We start from the raw sequence: 24,614 nt of genomic DNA on the forward strand, positions 1-24,614 counted from the left end.
CATCAAGCATATTGCCAAGAGACTTACTGGAATGGAACACATGCACAGGGTGCCAGAGAGGGAGGGACATGTGAGCACTTCAAGGAAGGGTACAACATGGGTCAGTATTTGCAAAGATCAACCATTTCCAGCAAGTTACAAAGTCTTCCTAAGGTAATAAATTTCTATTTTTATAAACACAGGAGAGGAAACCCTGATTAATTATTTGCTGATCACTTGTCTACTTCTGGTCAATGACTCAAGTAGGACCTTAATGTATTGAAGACAGAGAAATGTAGTAAGAGTCAGATTAATGTAGCCTCGGATAGAGAGCTTGCAGCGATGGAGTAAGTGTGAAATACTCAATTTGCTGACAAGGAGAAAGAAAAAGTCCTCCGGTTGATGGAGTGTGACTGGATCCAGATGAGCCCTCCTCTTCAGCTGAATCGTAAGCATCTTTTAGACTGGGGGAGGATTAAGTTGTATTTCAAGTATGCTAGGGGAAAGCAGATTAATCCAGAAACTGCAATGGGACCACTGGCTAACTATTTGGAAGAAAAAAAAATTAAGACATAAAACTGTATTTAGACCTTATTCAGCTAAATTCTCAATATACTATAGATTTAGGGAATTGAAAAAAAAAAACATAAAATTCTTTAAAGAAAAAAATACTCATTTTCATAAACATGACATGATGCTTTTTTTTTTTTTTTAAAGAATGGCAATGAAGTACAGACCCATATGATCCAACAATGCTCTCCACATATTTTCAATAGATATATGCCTGGCAAATGACTAATTTCCCTAATATGCAAAGAGCTCTTCAAATCAATAAGGAAAAATACAAGCAACCAGAGAGAAAAATGGCCAAAGGTCAGGAACAGCATTTCATGAAGTAACATAAAGGAATAAATATATGAAAAGGTATTAGCAAAAATAGCATACAAGCAACTATGAGCTGCTTTTAACTCACCAGATTAGACAAAGATTATGAACTGTTACAGTGTTAAAAAGGGAATGGATCATATGTTTGCACAGAAATAAAAAAATCTGTATCACTTATTTGGCAACAATATCAAGATTTTTAATGTACATATCCTTATTTCTCAGATCTATATCTAAGAATTTACTGAGTCTTTTACAGAAGTGAGATAGGGACCAGAAGGCAGTCACTTATTTTTCTCCTCCCATCACAGCATGGTGGTCTGCCCCACCACAATCAGCTGAACCCAATCCCCAAAGAGGCTGTAATTAGCAATGATCACCTTTCCCCTGAAAGTTCACAGGGACTCATCACATGACTCTTCCTTGCTCATTTAATTTGCTCACCACCAGAAATCAGAGAGTCTCATGTCACTCTCCCACCACTATAGTCCTTGACCCAGTCAGTCTTCCACCCACCATGAACCCAGGCACTTCCTCAGGAATTAGATGTCCACAGAAAAGCCCTTCATGCCCTTATCCTCTTTAGGTCCTCCCTGTATACCTCCACTCCCACCCGGGTCCCATCCTCTCTTGACCCAAGGATGATCCTGAACAACTGTCCCCTCCCCTTTTGAACACTGGGGTAACCCCTTTATACGAGATCAATTCTACAGCACAATACACTTGCTCTGAGTTTTTTTTTTTTTTATTAAAAATCAAACAAAACCCTCTTTGACCCCACCTCATTTCCTTCTAGCTACTGCTCAGCTTCCTTGTTTTCCTTTAGATAAAAACTCCTTGAAAGGGTTGTTTCATGCTTGCTTTCTTCACTCCCTCACCTCCTTTCTCTCGTGAGCATTTTGACTGAAGTGTAATTACTGGACCGGAAGGTGCACAAATCATAGGTGTACAATTCAGTGAATTACCACAAAGTGAATGCACTGTGTACAAACACCCAGGACAAGAAATAGAATGCTCACGCCCCAGAAGCCTGTTTCCTTTTCCTGATTTCATTTGCTTTTCCCCAAAGGTAACAACTACCATGACTTTTAACACATTATTTTACCTATTTTTGAAAAATTGTCTTGGAATATTACTGTGTTTTTTTGTGCATGTTTTCTTTTCCCCAGCATAATGTATGTGAGATCCACTCAAGTTGTTCACCTTGCAAGGGCCAGATCATCGAGGGCCAAAGTCAATGGAAGGAGGGTTTTGATTTCTCTGAATGAAATGAAGCCGTTAGAAGGTTTTGACACAGGAGTGACATGATACAATCTTTGCACTCAGAGGTTCACCCAACTGCCACCTTAAGAATGGACTGTGGGTCAGAGGGTGAGGATGAAGATAAGAGCAGAGAGGCTGGTTAGGAAGCGATTGCATCAATCCAACCACAGTATTAATTCTCTGGCTTTAAAAAGAAAAGGCATTGTAGGTCAGTCCCTCAGTGGAGCTAAATCAAAGCAATAATAAACCAAGTTCAGTGTTGGACCTGCAATAATTAGACCAACTATCACAAGTTAGGCCCAGAAAATAATTAACACCTTCACAACAAAAATAGCCTTTGGAAACAACTGTAAATTTTTAAATTAAAATAGAATTAATTTATAGCTGAGAATAAATAAAAGCATCCACATTTTGAAACCTTGGGTCTTAAAAGCAATACTCCATCAAACACAGAAAGCATACTCAAGGCCAGAAAACAAAAATAATTACAGCTATAAAGAGGAAGGAGAGGTTAGTACGGACTCATCAAAAGGTGATTGATCCGAAGTGTGAAAACAATGGATTGCCTGAAGATAAGTAATTGGAAATAGAGTAACACACCATCCAGCTGTGAGGTTTTGCATCACTATTTACAGTCATCCTTATTAATAAGGTATCACAAAGATTATTTTCTCAGTGATATGTGTTTTTACATGATTCAGATAAAACCAGGGACTGCATGTGGTTAAGTTTTCATCTGCACAGTTTTCTTGGTCCTAAGGATTCCCAGCTTTTGAAATGGCAGTCTTAACATTTTTATTCAGATTTCTGTATTAGATTCTGTGATGATTTCCATAGCACTCTAGACAGAAAGCGGGGCTGGAAGTTAGCGGATTCCAAAACTAGGAGCATGACCAAGAATGTGAGGCTGCTGTTGCACCCAGTCCTATAACTCCTTGGCAGCATTGTTGATGGACGTTTGTCTGGAGACCGGCTGCCTCATGAGATCGACATCCAAAGATTTGAGTTGGGCTGATGTGAGAAGAGGGCAGAAGCCAGCTGGACAGCGAGGCCTCATCTCAAAACACAGGAAGGAGGCAGAGAATAAAAGTGATACCTCCGTTGACCAGTGACGAGTTCTGCTCCCTCTAACGTTGAAGTTTGAACACTAGAGAAGCACACCAAGGCAAGCATATTAAGCAGGTTTTATTTAAAAGTAATAATACAGACTTCTCCCAAGGGGGAGAAGGGGCCATGGCTGATATTCTAGAATCCCCCAGAAGTGAGCGAACCCTAGGTTAAGGTCTCTCCCCCCTTATCTCTCCTTCCTGCCTAGTGACTAGGCCTGGTTTTGCAGGTGAGATGCAAAAAGTGAGAAGCTGATGGGCAGGGGGAGGGCCAAAGTGATTCAGCCAGGCAAGGGCCCAGGGGGTATTAATTAGCAGCTCCTTGCCTGCAGTCCTTGATAAGTGCAGGTAAATTTGGTAATCAATGGGCTCGGGAGATCCTTGACATTCCATTCTCCCAGGGACAGTCTCCAACTTCCAGAGGCAGATGGCTTTCATGGCCTCCATTTCCTCGATTTGACCTGATCTCCTATTTCTACACTAACTACCTGTCTCCAATTCTGGCTTCAAAGGCATCATTGAGAGGTGTGTGACAAAATAAATGGGGGTGGGGAGGGGACAGCGGGTATCAGAGAGAGATGGGGGGAGCTGACATTTTCTTGAGCTCACCCAATTAAAAACTGTTGGAAACTGTTGAAAAGACAGATACAATTTAAAACACAGAAGGCTTCTTAAAACAGCATAAATGACTTAAAACAAAATCATGAAAATAAAGCTAGGGGGAGGGGCACAGCCATCTTGTGGAGCCCTCAGCCAACCAGTCACCCTCTTAAATCAGCATGGCATCTTCCCACACCCAGAAAGCTGCAAATTAAACCAGAGGGAAGACCCTTGCAATGGGCCCTCTTAAGAATCTAGTCAGAACTTCTTGAAGGACCACTACTACCATAAATCTCGGGGAAATCCCCTTCCCCTCCTCACCATGAACAAGGATAAAATAACAAGTTAGAGGGGTTCTGGGCCAAGGGAAGTACAGGTCTAGCCCCACTCAGTCTCCATGACCAGGCAAAAGCCTTTGTGCAAGCTTGCTTGACTCAGGTTACAACAAAGCAACTTTGACCCCAAATAAAGGAAAGTGGACTCACCAGGCCCTAACAACAGGCACTGGGGGTAGGCACCATGGGAAGCCTAGGGACAGTCCCCAGGATCACAAAGAAGAACTAATACCATCCTCAAATTATGCTATGAAACAAAAAAGGAGGGCACTCTGCCAAAGTCAGTCTAAAAGGCAATGTCACCCTGATACCAAAACCAGACAAAGACACATCAAGAAAACTTCAGAGCAAGATTCTTGATGAACATAGATGCAAAAATTCTTAATACTGGTAAACCTCATACAAAAACACATCAAAAAGTTAGAGCACCGTGATTGAGATTCATCCCAGGGATGCAAGGTTGGTTTGACATAAGGAAATCAATAAATGTGATCCACCACATAAATAGGCTTAAAGATGAGAATCATATAATTATTTCAATAGATTCAGAAAAGGCATTTAACAAAGTACAGCACCCGTTCATCTTTAAAACACTAGAAAAGCTAGGAAGAGAAGGAACTTGCCTCAACATTGCAAAGTGATATATGACAAACCCAAATCCAACATTACTCTGAATGGAGAAAACCTGAAAGCATTTTCTCTAAAACCAGGGATAAGACAGAATTTCCACTTTCGCCACTCCTATTCAACATAGTCCTTGAAACTCTAGGTAGAGCAATAAAGCAAGAGAAGGAAATTAATTGGATATGATTAGGAAAAGAAGAGCTCAAATTATCTGTTTGCTGATGACATGATCTTATATTTAGAAGACCCAAAAAACTCCACCAGAAGACTTCTAGAGCTCATAAATGAATTTAGCAAAGTAGCAGGATACAAAATCAACACCCATAGATCAATCATGTTCCTATACTCCAACGATGAATCTTCTGAAAAAGAAATTAGAAACACTATCCCATTCAAAAAATACATAAAATACTTGGGAATCAATTCAATAAAAGAGGCAAAGAAACTCTACAATGAAAACTATAGAACACTAAAGAAAGAAATCAAAGAAGACTTTAGACAGTGGAAAGACTCCCCATGTTTTTAGATAGGCAGAATTAATATTGTTTAAATTGCCATACTCCCAAAAATGTTATACAGATTCAATACATTTCTGATCAAAATTCCAGTGATGTTCTGTGTAGAAATAGAAAAAGTAGTCATGAAATTCATTTGGAAAAAAATAACAGACCCAAAATAACCAAAGCAATCCTTGGTGAGTAAAGTGAAGCAGGAGGCAGCACAATACAGACGTCAAAGTACACTACAGAGCTATAGTAACAAAAACAGCAGGATTCTGGCACCAAAACAGGCAATGAACACCAATAAAATAGAAGACACAAACTCACATAAATACAGTTATCTCATACTAGACAAAGCTGCCCAAAAGATACTTTGGAGAAAAGATAGCCTCTTTAACAAATGGTGCTGGGAAAACTGGAAATCCACTTGTAATAGAATAAAATTTGCTCTCACCCTGCACAAAACTCAACTCAAAGTGCATCAAAGACCTAGGAATTAGACTAGACCCCCCACCACCACCACCTGCTAGAAGAAAAAGTAGGCTCAACTCTCCATGATGTTCACTAAGGAACTGATTTTCTTCTTTTTTTTCTTTTTTTTTTTCTTTTTTAATATTTTTTTAGTTGTAAATGGACCTTTTTTTTTTTTTTTTTAATTTATTTTCATGTGATGCTGAGGATCAAACCCAGGGCCTCACACATGCCAGGCAAGTGTTCCACCACTGAGCCACAACCCCAACTCAAGGAACTGACTTAACAAGCCAGGCTGGACACAAAGCCAGTGATTCCAAAAGTTCAAATCCAAACTGCATCATTTACAGTGAATGACCTTGTTTGGGTTTTCTAACCCTGCTATGCCTCAGTTTCCCAATCTGAAAACAAGAAGTTAGTAGAACCTGCCTTGAAAGGTTGTGGGAAAATTAAGTTAGACAGTGGGCCTGGTACAGGTTCCCATTCATTATATATTATTTATATTAATTATATTTATGTTTTACTTATATTAATATATTTTGATATTATATATGCTATTATTATTGTTGATGATCTTATTGTTTTTGTTCCCATCTGAAACCAGTGGGGAAAAATAAGTTTTGCACCAATGAATTCCTTCCCCCAAAATCCTTCTGAGTGAGCAGCCACCTCTGCCTCTTCCTCAGGCTGCTGTGTTGGACTTCCTGCCTGCTCCAGACAAAAATTCAGTGCCTTTGATGATAGCCACTGCTCCAGTGTGTGAGATGGGGCAGGGGAGGAGGTTATAAGGAAGAAGCTCGATCAGGGAAAAAAGTACTGACAAGCCTACAAACTCAGCACCCCTGATGCTAGCTTGTTAAATTGGCCTTTGTCTCTTCACATCTGGAGTCCCTGACCAAAGCATAAGCTTTGCAGAGACAGGAATGATGCCCTGTATGTCTTCCAATTCCTTCCACATTGCTGTTTTTAGGTGGCTCAGCAAGCAGCCCTCTATCTCTTTTCTGCTGATTCATAAAAATGGATGTCATTCACCTGTGTGGTCACTCTCACAGGGATGCCCAGGTTTCTGGGAAATTCCCAACTTGAGCAGTAATTTCACTCTATTCTTTCTAAAGAATGCAAAGGAGAATGAAAACACAGGGATATGTTTTTGCTTGTTCCAATCCACTTTTGAAACATAAATAATTTGCAATCTTATCTTTATATTAGTAGTAAGTTACTTTTAATGCCTCACACTGTTCAACTTCACTATTTCAACACATACATTTCTGGACATGACATGAATAAACAGTGACGCCAGGAGATGAGATGAGTAGAGTCTAGGCACGCTTATCACTGCTCCCCAGCAAGTGTCAGGGGCCTCTATTTTCAGCTTGACCCTCCGGCAGGAGGACAGGATTTCTTGCTTAAATGGCGCTTACATGTCTCTTTAGCAGATTATAACCTGTATAGGAAACAGGAATTAATTATTCAGGTGTAAGCAGTGGTTCTCAAAGGTTGGTATGTAAGATTTAAAAAACAATAGTGATCCTAAGGTTTTATGATACCAACTTCTGAAAATAAGGTTTGTCAATTTTCTTCTGCATACCAGGTACATGTAAAAGATGCAGAATAATTATGATTTTGAAGCCAAATCTGTATCAGGTCAAAGAAGGTGTTCGGAGGATTAGAGACCCCTTAAAATACTGTATGCAAAGACACTGGGTTACAAAGAGAAGGCCATGGGATAAAGCAAGACAAAAGCTGAACACAATTACTTTTTCCTGCACCATTCCTCTCCCTCCCTCTTAGTAAATGGAAAATCATTCATGTCCAAGCCAAAAACCTTTGAGTCATTCTTGGCTCCTCTCTTTCTCTCAAATTCTTCTTCTGATTGATCAACAGTTCTTGTTTTCTGTTTTCTCAAGTTTCAAAACACTATCAGAACACAGCCATTCACCCCAAGTTCACAGTACCCACTCTTGTCCAAGCCACCATTATCTCTTACCTGGGTTATTGTAACAGCTTCCTAATTAGTCTTGGTTTTCTACTTTTGGTCCTCTACAATCTGTTTTCATTCACATATTTGCCAGAGGGTTCTTTTTAAATATTTGAGTTGGAATATGTCATTTCTTTACAAACCTTCAATGGCCTCTCATTTCATTTTGTGAAAACCAAGGTCTTTACCATGAATCTGAGATCTCCTATGACCTTGATTCCTGCATCCTGTCCAACAACATTTCCAACAATTCTTCTGCTCTTTCATTCTGCTTCAATTCCAGGGGTAGCCTGAGTACTCCTTGAACAAACCTACCTCAGGACCTTTGCATTTGCAGTTTTCTCTGCATAAGCTATTTTCTTCCAGAACTTACTTCAGGTTGTTGTTCAAAGACTTTGTTACCATAGAGACCTTACCCTTTTTTATGGGTACCTTGATTATTAGCCCCTGCTTCAGCAATAAATGCCTGTTGAGCATATTGGCAATGTCAAACTCTACAACAAAATTTCTAGAACTTTTTTTTTTTAAGGACCTGAAATAATTAGAAAGCTTATGTCTCAGAGATTTGTTCAGGTCAATTTTTTTTTTCATTATCCTCAACACATGATTGTTTTTCCATTATATATTTCTTAAGTTATTTTAAAGAACAGATAACTTTGGGATTTTGGAATTTAAAAACATTTTTAACACAGATCTATCTATCTATGCAGAAAGATAGAATCATAACTATCATTTTCCCCACTAGTACTGATTGTATTTGGTCCACTTTTAGTTCTAGAGACCCTTAATTACAGAAAGTTGCCTTAGGAAGTGAAAAATCAAACCAATTGTATTGATGAGGAAGAAAACAGCAAAGTAATAGACCTAATGACTTGGAGTCGAGAATTACCACGAGGTGCTTTTTCCTTCACTTAAAACATAGGTGAACGCTAGATGGAGTCAGGGAAATCATAATTTAAAGCCCCAAAGCTATTTATTTATGAGACTGGGGGTATTTTATATTCACCTAATTCAATCACTTGGTGGAAATCATGCTCTGGTGTGAATTCCAGCGAGGAAATATGAATTTCTTTATTGTGTTCATTCAGACTTTTTCCACCTCAAGGGAACAGAGCAGCTGTCGTGGAATTTGATGAGCCGGGTTCTGACTAAGAAGGAGCCCTGAAGAGGCCCTGGTGGGGTTGCAGCAAGGGCAGCGGGTTGTTTCTATTTGCGGACCTGGGGAAGGGCCGCCAGCCTGTCATTAGAGCGATTCCCCATCAGGAACCGCAGCACCCCACAGCCACCTCCCAGCCAGGCTCCGGGCTGAGGATGGCAAGTCTGCACCTGTCAAGGGCCGCTCCCTCCTGCCCTGGGGAGACCCCGTGCTGACCTTTGCCCTTGCACCTGACAGCTGGGCACCGAGTTTTGCCTGCCTCCGCTGTCGCTTGTAGAAGGTGACCAGTGATTAGTAACCCTCTCCAGCATCCACGCAGGAGGCAACTGACCCAGCTTTGCCTTGCAGCCTGCGCAACCGTGCTTGAAAATGCCTGTTCACAGTTTGCTTCCAGAAAGGGAAGGTGATTAAAGTGAAAAGTTCAACTTGCCCCTGGGGCTGGGAGCAGTGCTACAGCTCAGTAAAGCGGCTCCCAGGGAGGAGCCATTCCTTTCTCTGCAAAGGTTTTATTCTCCAGTCCTCCTCTGCCCTTTTCTGACCAGGGAGGCATGGCAGAGTGTGAATGTAATGGCTGGGCATAGCCAGACTTGGGGAGACACCCAGAGGAGTTTCCACGGACACACTACATGCCCCTGGCCACTGACCCTGAGCTACCTCAATGGTAAAAAGGTATTTAATCAAGTTGCTTAAATCTAAGTGGTTTTCTAAGCATCAGAGTCCAACCCTTTTGGCAGTTTGTCATACTAACATCAATAGCAAGTCTATCTGCTGTTTCCACGTGGCAATATCCTCTTTGATGTAAGGAAAAATTAATTTCAGTCAAACTTCTAAGTCTCAGTTTTGGTAACCTTTCTACCATCTTTTTAGACATTGCATTGGCATTCTGCAGGTCCCTCGGCTGCGACAGATGAGGAGGCTTACAGTCGCTGTGGACCGGATTCTAGTTGCCTTGAGTCTTTCATGCTCCTGCGCTTAGTCCTTACCATCACTCTACCATCATCAGTTCCTGTAGGTGGTGCTTACCCAGCCCAGGCCCCAAGGAAAGAGAGTTAGAGGCAAGGCCAGTTATTTTACCTTCCCCATTGTTTTCCAGAGTGGTCTCTGTTTTCTTCCCTCTTTTGTTCACTTCATTCATTTCAGGAACCCAAGAAGCTGATCTTGATCCTCCTCCTTCAGACAGGATGAAGTCTGAGCTCCCTACAAATCAATGCCTGCAAATGGCTCCCACAACTGCTTGTCAAGCTTCAGGGGGAACATCTCTGTGCCTATCATCTCTTTATCATTCTAGATATAACCCATCTCATAGTGCTCTACAGTCCACAACATTTGCTTACCTTCCCGCAAGCATCTAGCAGGTTAGCCTCCTGGAAAAGTCATGTAAACTGAAAACTACTGAAACATGGTTTTGAGTCCAAGCTTTATTACATACAAACCTGACTTTGGCAACAGGCACTTTCCTGGTATGAGCCTTAGTATGTTCATCTGTAAGATGGGAGCTCCAAGGGATCAAGTAAGATCATGTATGACAAAGGATTCTTTGAATTTTAATGCATTGCATAATGGGATTGGTTTGTGTGCATGATTTTTTTTTTTTTTTTTTTTTTTAATTCAACGGGTGGTGGTCAGGAGCATGACTTTTGGTGTTATACTTCTGTTTAAATCCTGCCTTTGCTATTTACTAGTGGTGTGACCATGGACAAGAGATTTTTATCCATTTAAACCCTAATGTCATCATCCGTAAAATGGAGATAACAATATTTATGTTTTAGTGTCACTGAAGCATTAAGTCTGGCGATGTTTGTTAAATACTTAGTGTGGTTCTCAACATATCATAATGAATAGTAGTTGCTTTTGTCATAATAATTATTTTGACTTCATTGGAAAAACATTTCTGGCCCTGAGTGTTGATCTGAAAAGTGGAAACCTTAGATTTTAAATCTACCTCTTTTTGTTATCCATGCCAGAATTTTTAGTCACTAAAAATGCATTAAAGGGGGTTGTAGCTCAGTGGTAGAGCACTTGCCTTGCATGTGTGAGGCACTGGGTTCAATTCTCAGCAGCACGTATAAATAAGTAAAATAAAGGTCAATTGACAACTAAAAAACCGTTTTTTAAAAAGTGCATTTTAAAATGCATATAAGCTAAATGTGTTGGGTGCAATCTGGTGATCCTAGCAACTGGGGAGACTGAAGCAGGAGGATTGCGGGTTCAAGGACAGCATCAGTCACTTAGTAACACCCTGTCTCAAAAAAAAAAAAAAAAAAATTAAAAAGGACTGCTATTCTAGGATTACCTCTGTTGGGACAGCTCATACCTGTTCCATGAGGTCTCTCTCTGTTCAACGGACCTGTTCTCAAGGCAGTTGCATTGAGAGTAAGTGGAACAGTGCAAGTACTCTTGAGACACGATGTCTCTTCTGCTCCATTCTGTTGCATAAAAGCAATAAAATGGAGTCAGACTACATAAAATGAGAGAGAAAATAGACTCCACTTCTTGATGAGAGGATGTACAAAATCATATCGTCAAGAGTATGGAAATGGAGAAGCAAAGGAGCGTGGCTATTTTTGCAACCTTTAATGTATGTTTCCACTTCGGTATTGCTCTCTGTAAGCTGTCATTTATGTTCCCACTTGCTGTGTGTGAGTTTCTGTTCCCTTGTATTCTTGCCTGCACTTGATAGAACACATTTTAAAATCAACCTGATAATATAAGGTAAATGATGTCACATTGTTATTGTGGCCATTTATTTTTCATTTTCTTACATGTAGTGAACTTGAGCATATCCTTATATATCTATTAACCATTTATGTTTCGCCTGAGAATTTTCCATTCGTAGCCTGCTATTTTTTATATTGAAATGTTTGACTTGGTGTGGTTGATTTTATGAAATGTTTCATGTATTTTAGTTCTTTAACTGCCATTTCACTGCAAATTTCTTCCCTTCCATTCATTTATCCTTTTATCTCTGCCTGTGATGTCCTTTGCCATAGGCAGAAATAAATTTTTATGCAGCAAACTATGTCAATATTTTCCTTTGTGAGTTTTGCTTTTGGTTACTTAAACTGCCCTCAACTTTCAAACTCTTTAATATGTTATACCATTTTTCTATAAAAATAGTTTAAAGTTTGCATTTCATGTTTAGTTCTTTAATGCATGTAGAATTTATTTATTTCTACGTGTGGTGTGAGGGCATTTTTCTTTGTGGTGAATTCCCTTTTTTTGAAGAGTATATCTTTTCATACAGATATTTGCTGTTATATCTATTATATATCAAGGTTCCATGTAGGTACGAGGCCATTTCTAGATGCTCTGTAAGTTTCATTGACTCATTTGTTCATTGTAGTGACCAAAATTTACTCTTTTAATTTAGGATCACTTTTTGATTATGGACCAGTTTTAATGAGAAAATACACTTCTTTCTATTAATTTTCAAGACTGCTTAGCCACTTGTATATCTATATTCCTCTATATTAATTCTCTGCAGTACAGATTCCTTAAATTCTTAATTTTCCTTTTCTGAAAGGACACACACATGTTTTCACTGGGCATAAAGCTTTATCTTCCCAAATTCATGGTCATTCCTACGCAAGAGGACATGTGCCCAGTGGAAAAGGATCAGAATATATTTTGCTTTCATGCCTCTCATCCTGATAGAACCATTTCTGTTTCTCAATATTCCTACTTGCAGAATAATACTATTCATGTAAAATCTTAAAAACTGTAGTAATGCTTCCTTAAGAGATAAGCAGTTCCTCTGGAGCCTATTTCTTATTAGAGCTGTAGGTACTTTTTGCACTGTACAAACCTCAGATGCAATCTCTCATCTCAGATGTCTCAGAATTTAACCTCTTCCCTTATTCATTCAGCAAATATTTACTAGTGTCCTATTACAGGGCTGTTTCTGTCTAGGTTCCAGGGACAGAGTGGCTTACTCATCAGTCCTTTGGAAAAGAAGAGACAATGATTATTTTAATTTTATAGGTGAAGGAAATAAAGCACAAAAGTTCTGTCTAGCTAATTTGATCAATAGCAACTGCATTTGCTGAGTGCTTACAGAGTTTCATCCCAGACTGTCGAATGATGTGTTAGCTGCTCTGCAATGGCAGTATTGAAGACAAGTTCACTTCAAGGTTGGCCTCATCTACCATGACACCTTACCATCAACATGTAGACATTCCATTTGCATTCCTATCAGGTTGTTTTCTTCCTAAGAAGATTTAGATTGCTTCCCCAGGCAGGTTAGACTTTTAGTTGGCTTTTGAAGAGTGGAAGTATCGTTGCCTGATTTCTAATGAAATTATTTCGTGAAACATATTATGGACCAGAGCAGTGATTGAAGCAAAAAGGGACCTTGGGAAAAATGCCACTTTGCATAGACAAGGGGAGGAGATGTCAGGGATGTTGGAATAGATCTATTGTCTGGAGCACAAGGAGATGAAATGAGCGGTGCAAAACACATAAGTCTCCTGCACCTCCGGGTTGGTGGAAGTCAGTGTATTAAGAGACCTGACATAAATTGCAGTCTTGTGCAAGCTATGTAATCTCATTTCAATCTACTCTCTTTCTAGAGGTATCTTCCACATAATCTTGTTTACAAAACCTTTTAGTCCACCTCCTAGACTTAATTGTCCTCTCATCTATTCCCCCTATGCTCTGAACAGTTTTAAATTACAACATCTATAATCTTCAGCACACTTGATGATCTGTCTCCCTGAGAGCTGCGACCCCTATCTTCAGCCTTGGTGCCCTCATCAACCAGCACTGTACCTGGTAGTTGATAAAATTTTGTTGATGGACTCACCCATTAAGGTCTATTCTTTACTGGATGACTAGAAATGCTTGGGTTTATACTTTTACATCTGTGCATTTAATGCATCTTAAGAGGCAGTACACTATTGAACAGGAACAGTACTTTGTCACAGAATCTCATGATTATGTGAGAGCATGGGTATTGATGCAGAATGTGATGTGATCCTGAAAGAAAGCTCTGGAGAGTAGACTCGGCCAAAAGAGCAGTAGTGGATGGTCAATGAGTCACATGTCTTGGACTAGTCTAGGCCCTGTTGCAATTTATGAGAAAAATATTTTCTTAGTAACAGAAAAAATTTCCTCCTAAATCCATGTACTTAACATTATTCTACAAACTTGGAACTCAAATAACTCAAAGTTGTTAAAAAAAAAATAAGAAAACCAAATAAATCTGGTGTTTCCTATATTTGGATTCTCTTTTGTTTTCATGTTAAATTCCCAGTTTCCCTTTATGATATTTGTCTTGGGCTTTTAAAGAATGTTCATTTGGATGTAGATTATGTGATGCAGCTGAGAAAATCAGGAACAGTATCTTCTTAAGATAGCTTAAACTATTCAAGTTGATTTTTATCAACTTGCTATGCACTTACTGAGAATTCACTGTGAATTTAGTACCATTTTGAAGAAGAATTACAGGGAGGTAAAAAGAAATAAAACCCAAGGTAGTTACATCCTTCAAAGAGCATCCTATAATTTACTGGAAGATCAAGACAAAACTCAGAGAGCAATAAATAAGGCAAAATAAAACACGAAGCACTGTGTGTTACAGAATATTCTCACTGGGGGAATCAGAGGAGGAAGCTGTCAGTGAAAACCATCTCCACAGGAGGTAGCATAGGATTATGGGCTTTAGGATCAAATAATTCTTGTTATGAAATCCCAGTTCTACTATCAGTAAGTAGACATGTAACCCATCTGTTTCCTTGTTTGTAAAACTGAGCTGCTTACTTTGCTAGTTATTACAAATAAAAAAATAGAAATAAAAATTTACATTTGTATAACACAAATGTCTGGCACATAGGAGTGTTCACTAACGAAAAGATATTATTATAATTAATAAAACCAGAGGAACTATATTCAACTATGCTAACCAGAAGCACAGCAATAATAATAGTAAGTAATAGTGGACCCCCATGTACAAGACATTTTGTTAAGTATATTCCATGCAGTTTCTCATGCAGTGCTTACAATGGTTGAAGAGAAGTATTATCATCTCCATTGCACAAGAGAAAAATCAAGAGTCATGAAAGTTGCCTAAGTTTTCCAAAATTTCACAACTAGTGCAAACCTGGTATTGACATAGTTCCCACATGTGATAGACACTAAGCAGGCTTAATCCACATTCAGGGCCACAATTTGTTATCAAAAATTTGAATGCTGTTGCTATGTAAATACTTAGTCAAACTTTGGACTTCAATTTGCTTTTCGGATTGAATATTATTTCACTGTACAAAGAACCTGTTCCACAGAGTCAGCTACATAATGAACTCCATCATGTTTTTGGACTAAAATTGGAGACCAAGGCATATCATGGTAGCCTAACACTGTTGCTGATCTCATCTCACTGTTTGGACCCTGGAAACAAAATCAGGTCACCATATGTGAAGGCCTTCTCTGAAGGACTCGCTACAACCAGTGTTGCTATTAACCTGCCAGAGAATACATGTCTAGTCAGCCACATGTGGGAGGTTGGAAAGGGGTGTGAGGTACCTGGCCAGACCAGAGTGAGAAAAAATGAGGAACAGATACATAAACACCTAGCCTCCTATCAATGATGAAGAAACTGCACTTCCCAAAACATACAAGAAAGAGCTAAAAGCTCTGCCCAGAACATGTGTAGGAATAGAAAGAAAGCCAATAAATTCTATATGAAGTTACTGAGAAAAGAAATAAAACTTAAAACATTTCAGCTAATGGATTTCTACCTCCAAAATCGACAATGAAAGTAAAATGAAACAAAAAAGAAAAATAGGTAAAAGAGGTCAGCAGAAAAGTACTAAGTGACCATTAGTTAAAGTAGATCCAGTATACATGTAACGTGATTTCTGAAGAAGGAGACACAAAAGGTTTTGGTCAGCTTGTAGTTTCTGTAACCAAAAAACCTGGCAACAGAGATTTTAGAGGAAGGGAGTTTATTGGTGCTCATGGTTTCAGAGGTCTTGATCCACAGACAGCTGGCTCCATTGCTTTGAGCCCAAGATGAGGCAGAATATCATGGTGGAAGAGTGTGGTAGAAGAAAGCAGCTCAGACATGGCCATCAGGAAGGAGAGAGAGGCAGAGAGAGACAGAGAGAGAGAGAGAGAGAGAGAGAGAGAGAGAGAGAGAGAGAGAGAGAGAGAGAGAGAGAGAGAGAGAGAACTCTTGTTCTCTGGGGATAAAATATGTAACCCAAAAACATGCTCCCTCCTGTGGCCCACCTCCTCCAGCTACTCCTTACCTGCTTATGGTTACCATCCAGTTAATCCATTCAAGTGAATTAATTTGCTGATTAGATCATACCTCTCATAATCTGATCATTTCACCTTTCAACTTCCTTGAATTATCTCACATGTGAGCTTTTGGGGGACACCTCATATCCAAATCCTAATATAAAACAATTTAACAGAACAAATATTTAAATCTTACAATAAGAAATATGTCTGCAACTAAGAAAAACTTAAGTCTACTTACTGAAAGGCTGACCAGCTACCCCGAATTTGACCTTAAAAGATTAACCATGATATATATCTTAGAAAAACAAAGAAAAATTCTCTGGGCCTCCAGACAAAAGTCATATTAGCTATAAAAGAGAATCAGGCTTGCATCGGGTTTCTCAAGAGCAACATACAGAGGAAGACAATAGTGGGAGTAACATTTTCAAGAACCTCATGGAAATAAAAGAGAAGCCAAAGATACTTAAATACAACTAAGATATTTGTTTAAAAATATTATTTATTTAAAAAAGAACAATTTTGAATATGCAGCATCTCAAAGAAAATAACAGTTTATGAGGTTATCTACTAAGGATGAGTTTATTCAAACAAAGATAACTGGCAAAACTTCAGCAAAATATGGTGAGAATTTAATATATTTGAGTGTAGAGCTAATATTAATATGAAGATGGTGGAAGAATAATATATAAAGGAATGTATGTTTTGGGTATTTTATTATTTTTGGGGGGGGGGTAACCAGGGATTGAACTCAGGGGCACTCAACCACTGAGCCACATCCCCAGTCCTATTTTGTATTTTATTTAGAGACAGGATCTCACTGAGTTGCTTAGTGCCTTGTTTTTGCTGAGGCTGACTTTGAACTCCTGATCCTCCTACCTCAGCCTCCTGAGCTGCAGGGATTATAGGTATGTGCTACAGCATCCAGCTAGGAATACATGTTTTGACAAAGAAGAAATAATGCAACTAAAAATGATTGAAGGGGAAACAAAAGGGAAAAAAGATTAAGATAATTGACTAAGTTAAATAGAAAAATAGTAAATGGTTAAATTAAATAAAAGGTTAATGGGACCTGTACTAGAATAAAAATGCAGGCCTTCCTAAACACCAAAATACTTTTTAAAAGAAATAAGACACACCAAATAAAGAGAAAAATGAAGAAAATATAGCATAATTCAAATAAGATCATATGACAGAATTGAGACCAAAAAATCATATCAAATAAGTGTGAATGGGTCTAACTCACCTATTAAAGGAAAGTGGTTTTCAGTGTTAAAGCCATATTTGCATTTCCATGTTCGTTTCTGCATTATTTACTACAGCCAAGATGAGGAATCAATGTAAACGTCCATCAAACAAATGGACATGTGGTATATACACATAGGTCGTCATGATAAGGATGAAAATTCTGTAGTTTTCAGCAACATAGATGAACTTGCTGGAGGACATTATGTGAAGTTAGCCAGGCACAGACGACAAATATGCATGATCTCAAGTTTGGAATCTCAAGAAGGTGATCTCATGGAAGTAGAGACTCGAGTGATTTTCCCAACAGTGGGGAGAGTAGAAAGAAGAGGAAGATAAATAGAAATTGGTCAACAAGTACAAACTTTATAGACAGGCGAATAGGCTTGGTGTTCTAATGCACAGTAGGATGCTAGGATTAACAACATTGTATGGGATATTTTTAAATAGCTAGAAGAGAGCATTTTGAATGTTCTCACAGTGAAGAAGTGGTAAATGTATGAGGTGATGAATATGCTAAATACCCCAATTTGATGATCATGCAACGAATACATATATGGAATCATCACCTGGTGCCTCATAAATATCTACAATGATTACTGGTCAATTAAAATAAAAAAGAAAAGACTTTGAAATTGTCCCTAAAACAAAACCCAACTCTACTATATATAAGGAACATACCCAAATCATCTGTTTCAAGCTGGATTGGCAGAGAGAGGGCTGGTTAGACCCCACTCATCGTTCTGGGTTCCTGCAGAGCAGCTCAGTCTGAATCGTGCTCTGGAGTCAGGTTTTCATGTATGTTGAATGGTGTTGAAAGAATCTTTTGGGATTTATTGCTGTTTCTCCTGGGAAGATTTAAGATGTTTGTTTGCTTCCCCGAAGTCCTTATTATAGAACCCCTTGGGGAAAATTCTTGTCTTGCCTTTGTTTTAAGTTTTATATCTTTTGAGTAACTTACTAGTTTTTTTCCTAAAATCAAGCATGAATCTTGGAAAGGAGGAGAGGAGACTTTAAGCTATATGGCTATATGTAAAAGTTGCAAAAAAGCATACATCTCACCCTAATAATGAGAAAAAAAAAAGTTACAAGAATGTAAAAAAAAAAAAAAAAAAGAGAATTGAAGATGCAAGAAAACCTCAATAAATTAATCCAAAAAGTGATGAATCTTTCCCAGAAGTCAAGACCTATGCATTCTTTTACGTTGTAGAGTGATGGGAAGAAAACAAATATTCCATAGAAAAAAGAAAACAAATATTCCATAGAAATCAGCTAGACAAATTATTTAAGTATAAATTATGTTTATTTATTTATTTATTTAGGTATAATTGAAATAAACTGCCTATATTTAAATTGTACAATTTGATAGGCTTAGACAAATGTATATACCCATGAAATTATCACCACAGTCAAGGTAATGAACATTTCACCATCCAAGAAAGTTTTCTTCTATTCTTTTTCAAGTTTCCTTTTTCACATCGTTTGCCCCATATGAGGAAACCACTGATCTGCCTAATGTTACTAAGGATTAGTTTGTATTTTTTAGAATTCATATGAATGGAATCATATAGTAGTTATTCTTTTTATGTTCAGCTTTTTTTTGACTCACCACAATTATCTTGAGATCCTCTCACGTTTTACAATAGTATTTCATTCCTTTTTATTTCTGAGTATTATTCTATTGTGTTGTATTTTAACAGTTAGCTAAACCTTTAGAACAATGTTGAATATAAGTTGTGAGAATTGACATTTTTGTCTTTTTCCTCATCTTAGGGGAAAGCATTTGGTTTTTTGCTATCAAGTATATTAGTTGTAGGTTTTTCTGAAGATACCCTTTTTCATATTGAGAACACTCTCATATATTCCTAGTAGGCTAAGATACATACTCAGCAGAGATGAGTGGATGTTGGTATTTGTTAAATACTTTTCTGGGTCTATTAAATGATCATATGGTTTGAAGTTTTCATTTTTTTTGCTAACAGAATGAATTGTTCCATTTGTAAATGTAAAATAAATCTTACATTCTTGGGATAAATTCCACTTGTCTCAATAAATCATGAGATATAATCCTTTTTATTATCATAGACTTGATTTCCTACAATTTTGCATCTGTGTTCATGAGTGATATAGATCTAGTATAATTTTCTTCTTCTTTTTGGAAAGTTTTTGTTTGTTAGTTTGCTTTTGATGTCAGAGTAATCCTGACCCCTAGAAATGCCTCTAGGAAATATTCCCTTCTCTTTCGTTTTCTGGAGGAGTTTATGTAGGGTTTGTATTATTTCTTCTTTAGTTATTTGGTATAATTTATCAGCAAAGCCATCTATGCTTGGAGTTGTCTTTGTGGGTAAGCTTTTTAAAGTACAGTTGTTTCTTTAATAGATAAATGGTTAAGTTATTTCTTGAGTGAGTTTTGGTAGTGTGTTAAAGTTTCTCACAATATTCTTTATCCTTTTGGCGTCTGAAGAACTTGTAGTGATGTCACTGTTCACATTCCCAACATTGAGAGTGTGTGCCTTTCCTCCTTTGTCTTATACTTCCTCTAGGCTTATCAATTTTATTGCTTTTTTTTTTTTAAAGAGCTTTTGGTTTCACTAATTTTCTGTACATATTAAATGTTTTGTATTTTGCTGAATTGTGCTGTGATCTTTATTTCTTCTTCTGCTTATTTTGGGTTTCAATTTAGAAAACTAGTTACAAATATCAGAGTATTTTGTGAGGTGTCTGAAAATTTTTTATTGAGAATTAATTATTTATGTGTGTGGCTTTCGGAATAGCATTAACTTCTTGGAGAATTACAGAGTTACTTGCTACTTTATTAGTAGTTGTATCAAGAGAAATTAACCAGCACTTTATATAGTTTATTGTAGAGTGGTATAAAGGGTATGCAAGTCCTAAATTTAATATTTTGAATTGTTAGATTCATTTTTACCAGTGTGATTAATTTATAATTTGAACAACAGTCAATCTTTAAAAAAAAAAAAAAAAAAAGGAAATAAAGAACAACTGATTTCTAGACTTTGGTAATATTTCTTTACAAATACAAAAACCATTGTAGGACAAGTTCTCTTGACACGTTTACTTATATTAGTCCTATTCCAACTGTGAATTACATTAGTTAACCTAACACTGAGTATATTTCTTTTTTATTTTCCACATCTCCTTGCTTCGTATTCATCTTTCCTGGATGTATTTGCTCTCTAGGCACTTTCAATTATGCAGAAATATAGTCTTGATGGTTCTGTAGGCGCTCTAGATTTTGAGACAAATTTATTTCCCAATCCTTACCTGCCATATGATAATTATGAGACTTAGAAAAGTTATTTTACTTCTCAGTGCACATAATGTTTTAAAAAATATTTTTGTCATCGATGAACCTTTATTTATTTATTTGTATGCGGTGCTTAGAATTGAACCCAGTGCCTCAAGCATGCCAGGCAAGTGCTCTACCACTGAGCCACAACCCCAGCCCCCATAATTTTCTTAATAAGTAAAAATGGAGCTAAAAGTTCGGTGTCAAAGTTGCAATGAAGTGAAAGAACATATACAAAGAGGTCTTCATATTAGTAGACACTCAGTAATTCTTACTTCCATTCTTTTCATTGCCAATTCCTTGGCTATCAGTCACAAAGAGGTCTTGACTGTCTTCCTGCAGGTGTAGTAGTCCTATAGCTTTTCTGATCCAGGGAACTGTTTGCAAGAGGGAATTGCTCCACACTCTGCCATGTGAAATTCAGACAAGGAGAGTTAACATCTCAGATGCCTTCGATAAATAGGGAATGAGATCCTATGGATAAATGCTTCTGAGGTGTTTCATGAACCCCCTCAGCTGGTCAAACAAGACAACACAAACCATCCATAGTGTTGGCCGTCTTGATGAACTATCCTTTTGCCAGATTTCCCTTTCTCACTCTCTCCTGCTTCCTGGGATCATTTCTCAAATAGAACACTTGTACCCAAGACTTTGTTTCGTACTCTGCCTGTGGAGGAATTCATACTAAGGCAACACATATTATGTTTATTATCTGGGCTAATCCTACAGAAAGAAAGTAGAGGAAGACAAATGACTATCCTAGAATATTTCACAGTATAATTCAAGAAACAGGTGAGTAAATATATAATTTCAATACAGTGTTAATTTACAATTTACATTTATCAAATATTTTTCAGTTAACTAACTCAAAGTTTAAAGTTTAGTTTCCTAGAATCATGTTTTAGTCAGCTTTGTTGCTGTTGTGACTAAACGATCTGACCAACACAACTGTAGAGGAGGAAAGGTGTATTGGAGGGCTCACGGTTTCAGAGTCCATAGAAAGCTGGCTCCACTCCTTGGGGCTCCAGGTGAGGGAGAATATCATGGTGGAAAGGCGTGGCAGAGGGAAGCAGCTCGCATCATCAAGAAGCAGAGAGAGAGAGAGAGAGAGAGAGAGAGAGAGAGAGAGAGAGAGAGAGAGAGAGAGAGAGAGAGAGAGAGAGAGAGAGAGAGAGAGAGAGAGAAAAGACTCCAATTCCAATCTCCTCCAGCCACACCCTACCACTTCAATTAATCCCATCAGGGATTAAGTCACTGATTGGGTTAAGATTCTTAAAACCCAATCATTTCTCCTCTGAACTTTCCTGCATTGTCTCATATGTGAACTTTTGGGGGACATCTCACATCCAAACCATAATAAACCATATCAGTTAAACCAATGGAAACTGGTTTTCTTTTTTGCTCCACAAATATCTTGTGAGACTACTCTAAGAAAATGTAGGTAGCCACAGTTCATTCACTTTCACTGAAGTATAATTAGTCTTTGTGAAAATGTATTACATTCGACCTATCCATTTTTCTGTTATATAATCTAGGATTATTTTTATTTTTAGATAGCTTTTTGTTATAAATATTGCTGCCACGAAGAAGCTCATACCTGTGTCTTGAAGCACATGTGCAAGAGTTTACCTGGGGTGCATACTTAGAAATAGTGTGGTAAAGTAAACAAGTAGTAGTAGTGTAACTGGTAGTAAAGTAAGTTTATCTTTAATTTTACTTCATAAAATTGTTTAAGTTTATGTTCATAAGTTTATTTTCAATTATACTGAATAAAATCAAGAAGTTTTACAGAAGTTATAAGAATGTACACCTCTTCAAGCACTGTGTGAGATTTCTGATTTCTCTACAATATCACAGCATTTTGTATTGTCAAACTTTTTCATTTCCACAGTGTGATATGTATGAAACGATATCTTGTAATTTTGATTTTGATTTTAATTCTCTGACTACTAAGGGGATTGAGCTTTGGTTCATGTCTTTTGTGAAATGCTTGTTCAGGTCTTTTTGCCTATTTTTATACTAAATTTTTAAAAATTATTTTTAAAATTTTTACAGACTACATTTTGATTCATTGTACACAAATGGGGTACATCTTTTTGTTTCTATGGTTGTGTGTGATGTAGATTCATAACATTCATGTAATCATACATGTACATAGGGTAATGATGTCTGTCTCATTCCACCATTTTTCATACCCCTCATCCTCCCTCTCATTTTCCTCTACATAATCTAAAGTTCCTCCATTCTTCTCTCATCTCCCACCCTCATTATATATCATCATCCACTTATCATAGAAAACATTTGGTCTTTATTTTTTGGGATTGGCTTATTTCATTTAGTATAATATTCCCCAATTCCATCCATTTATCTGCAAATGCCTTAATATTCTTCTTTATGACCGACTAATATTCCATTGTGTATATATACCACAGTTTTTTTATCCATTCATCTGTTGAAGGGCGTCTAGGTTGGTTCCACAATCTAGCTATTGTGAATTGAACTGCTGTAAATATTGATGTGGCTGCATTACTATAGTATGCTATTATCAAGAACACAAACAATAATAGATGTTGGCGTGGATGTGGAGAAAGAGGCACACTTTTACCTTGCTGGTAGAGTTGCAAATTGGTGCAGCCACTCTGGAAAGTAGTGTGGAGAGTCCTCAGAAAACTTGGAATGGACCCACCATTTGACCCAGTTATCCCACTCCTTGGTTTATACCCAAAGAACTTAAAATTAGTATACTGAATTTTTTGTTTTAATTTTTAGTTTATAAAATTAATGTTAATCCTTTCTCAATTATATGGATTGAAAATTGTGTCAACTCATAATTTATGGCTTCTTCTTTTACTTTCTTTTATATCTTTTGATGAATAGAAATTCCTAATGTAGTATAAGTTATGTATCTTTCCCTGTAGTCTTTGAATTTTCAAGTTAAGAAGCTTTGTCCTTTATGTCAAAAATATAAATTTATGTATTCATCTAAAGGTTTGTTTATTTATCATTTTTCTATTTATTCATATGAAAGTCTTTAACCATCTGGAAATGCTTCTTGAGTATAGTATGCTCTCAGAGCTTAATTTTATTTTTCCCATCAGGCTAATCCATTGCCTGAAACATACTTACTAAAATGTCCCTCTGTCTCACTTTGGTCGGTCATTTCCATTCAGCATTTAATAAATAAATAAATAAATAAATGAACAAACAAACAAATCATCAAATTTCTTGTCTGTTTAGCCAATTCTCTATTCTATTTTATTTCATTTGCTATTCTACTTTATTTTTCAGTTTGTCCATCCCTATCAATACCACAGTGTATTAAATAGTGTGGAGTTGTTTGTTAAAATAAGTTCCTCAACTGTTCTTTAGTCTTTCATAGATTCTTGGCTATGTATTTCTTGCTATTTGTTTCTTCATGGAAATTTGAGAATCGGGTTGTCATATTTCATGTACAAAAATGTTAAAACTCAAACAAAAAAATGGTTAACACTTTTACTAGAATCACACTAAATCAATAGATGAATTTGGGAAAAATCTATATTTTCATTATTTGATTCATCTAACACACGAACATGGTATATCTATCCATCTATCTAACTATTCTTTAAGGTTTTTCAATATAATTTTCAAAGCTTCCCATAAAGGTCTACACATCTTTTCTAAGGTTTACATTCCTAAATACTTTATATTGTAATATTATTTTAAATAATTATTGAAATTACATTTTCTAGGCATCTTGCTGTTGTATATAAATGTTATCAGGTTTTGTGTATTTATTTTGTGTTATTCATATTAAATTACTTTATTAATGCTAGTGACTCGTCAGTGGATTTATTTGAATTTTCTATTCAGATAGTCATATTATCTAAGAATGTTTTTCTAATTCTTATACCTTTTATGTATGTACCTTCCCTTACTTATAT

This window comes from Sciurus vulgaris, assembly GCF_902686455.1.
Source record: "Sciurus vulgaris genome assembly, chromosome: 4".
In the NCBI taxonomy this organism is placed as follows: Eukaryota; Metazoa; Chordata; class Mammalia; order Rodentia; family Sciuridae; genus Sciurus; species Sciurus vulgaris.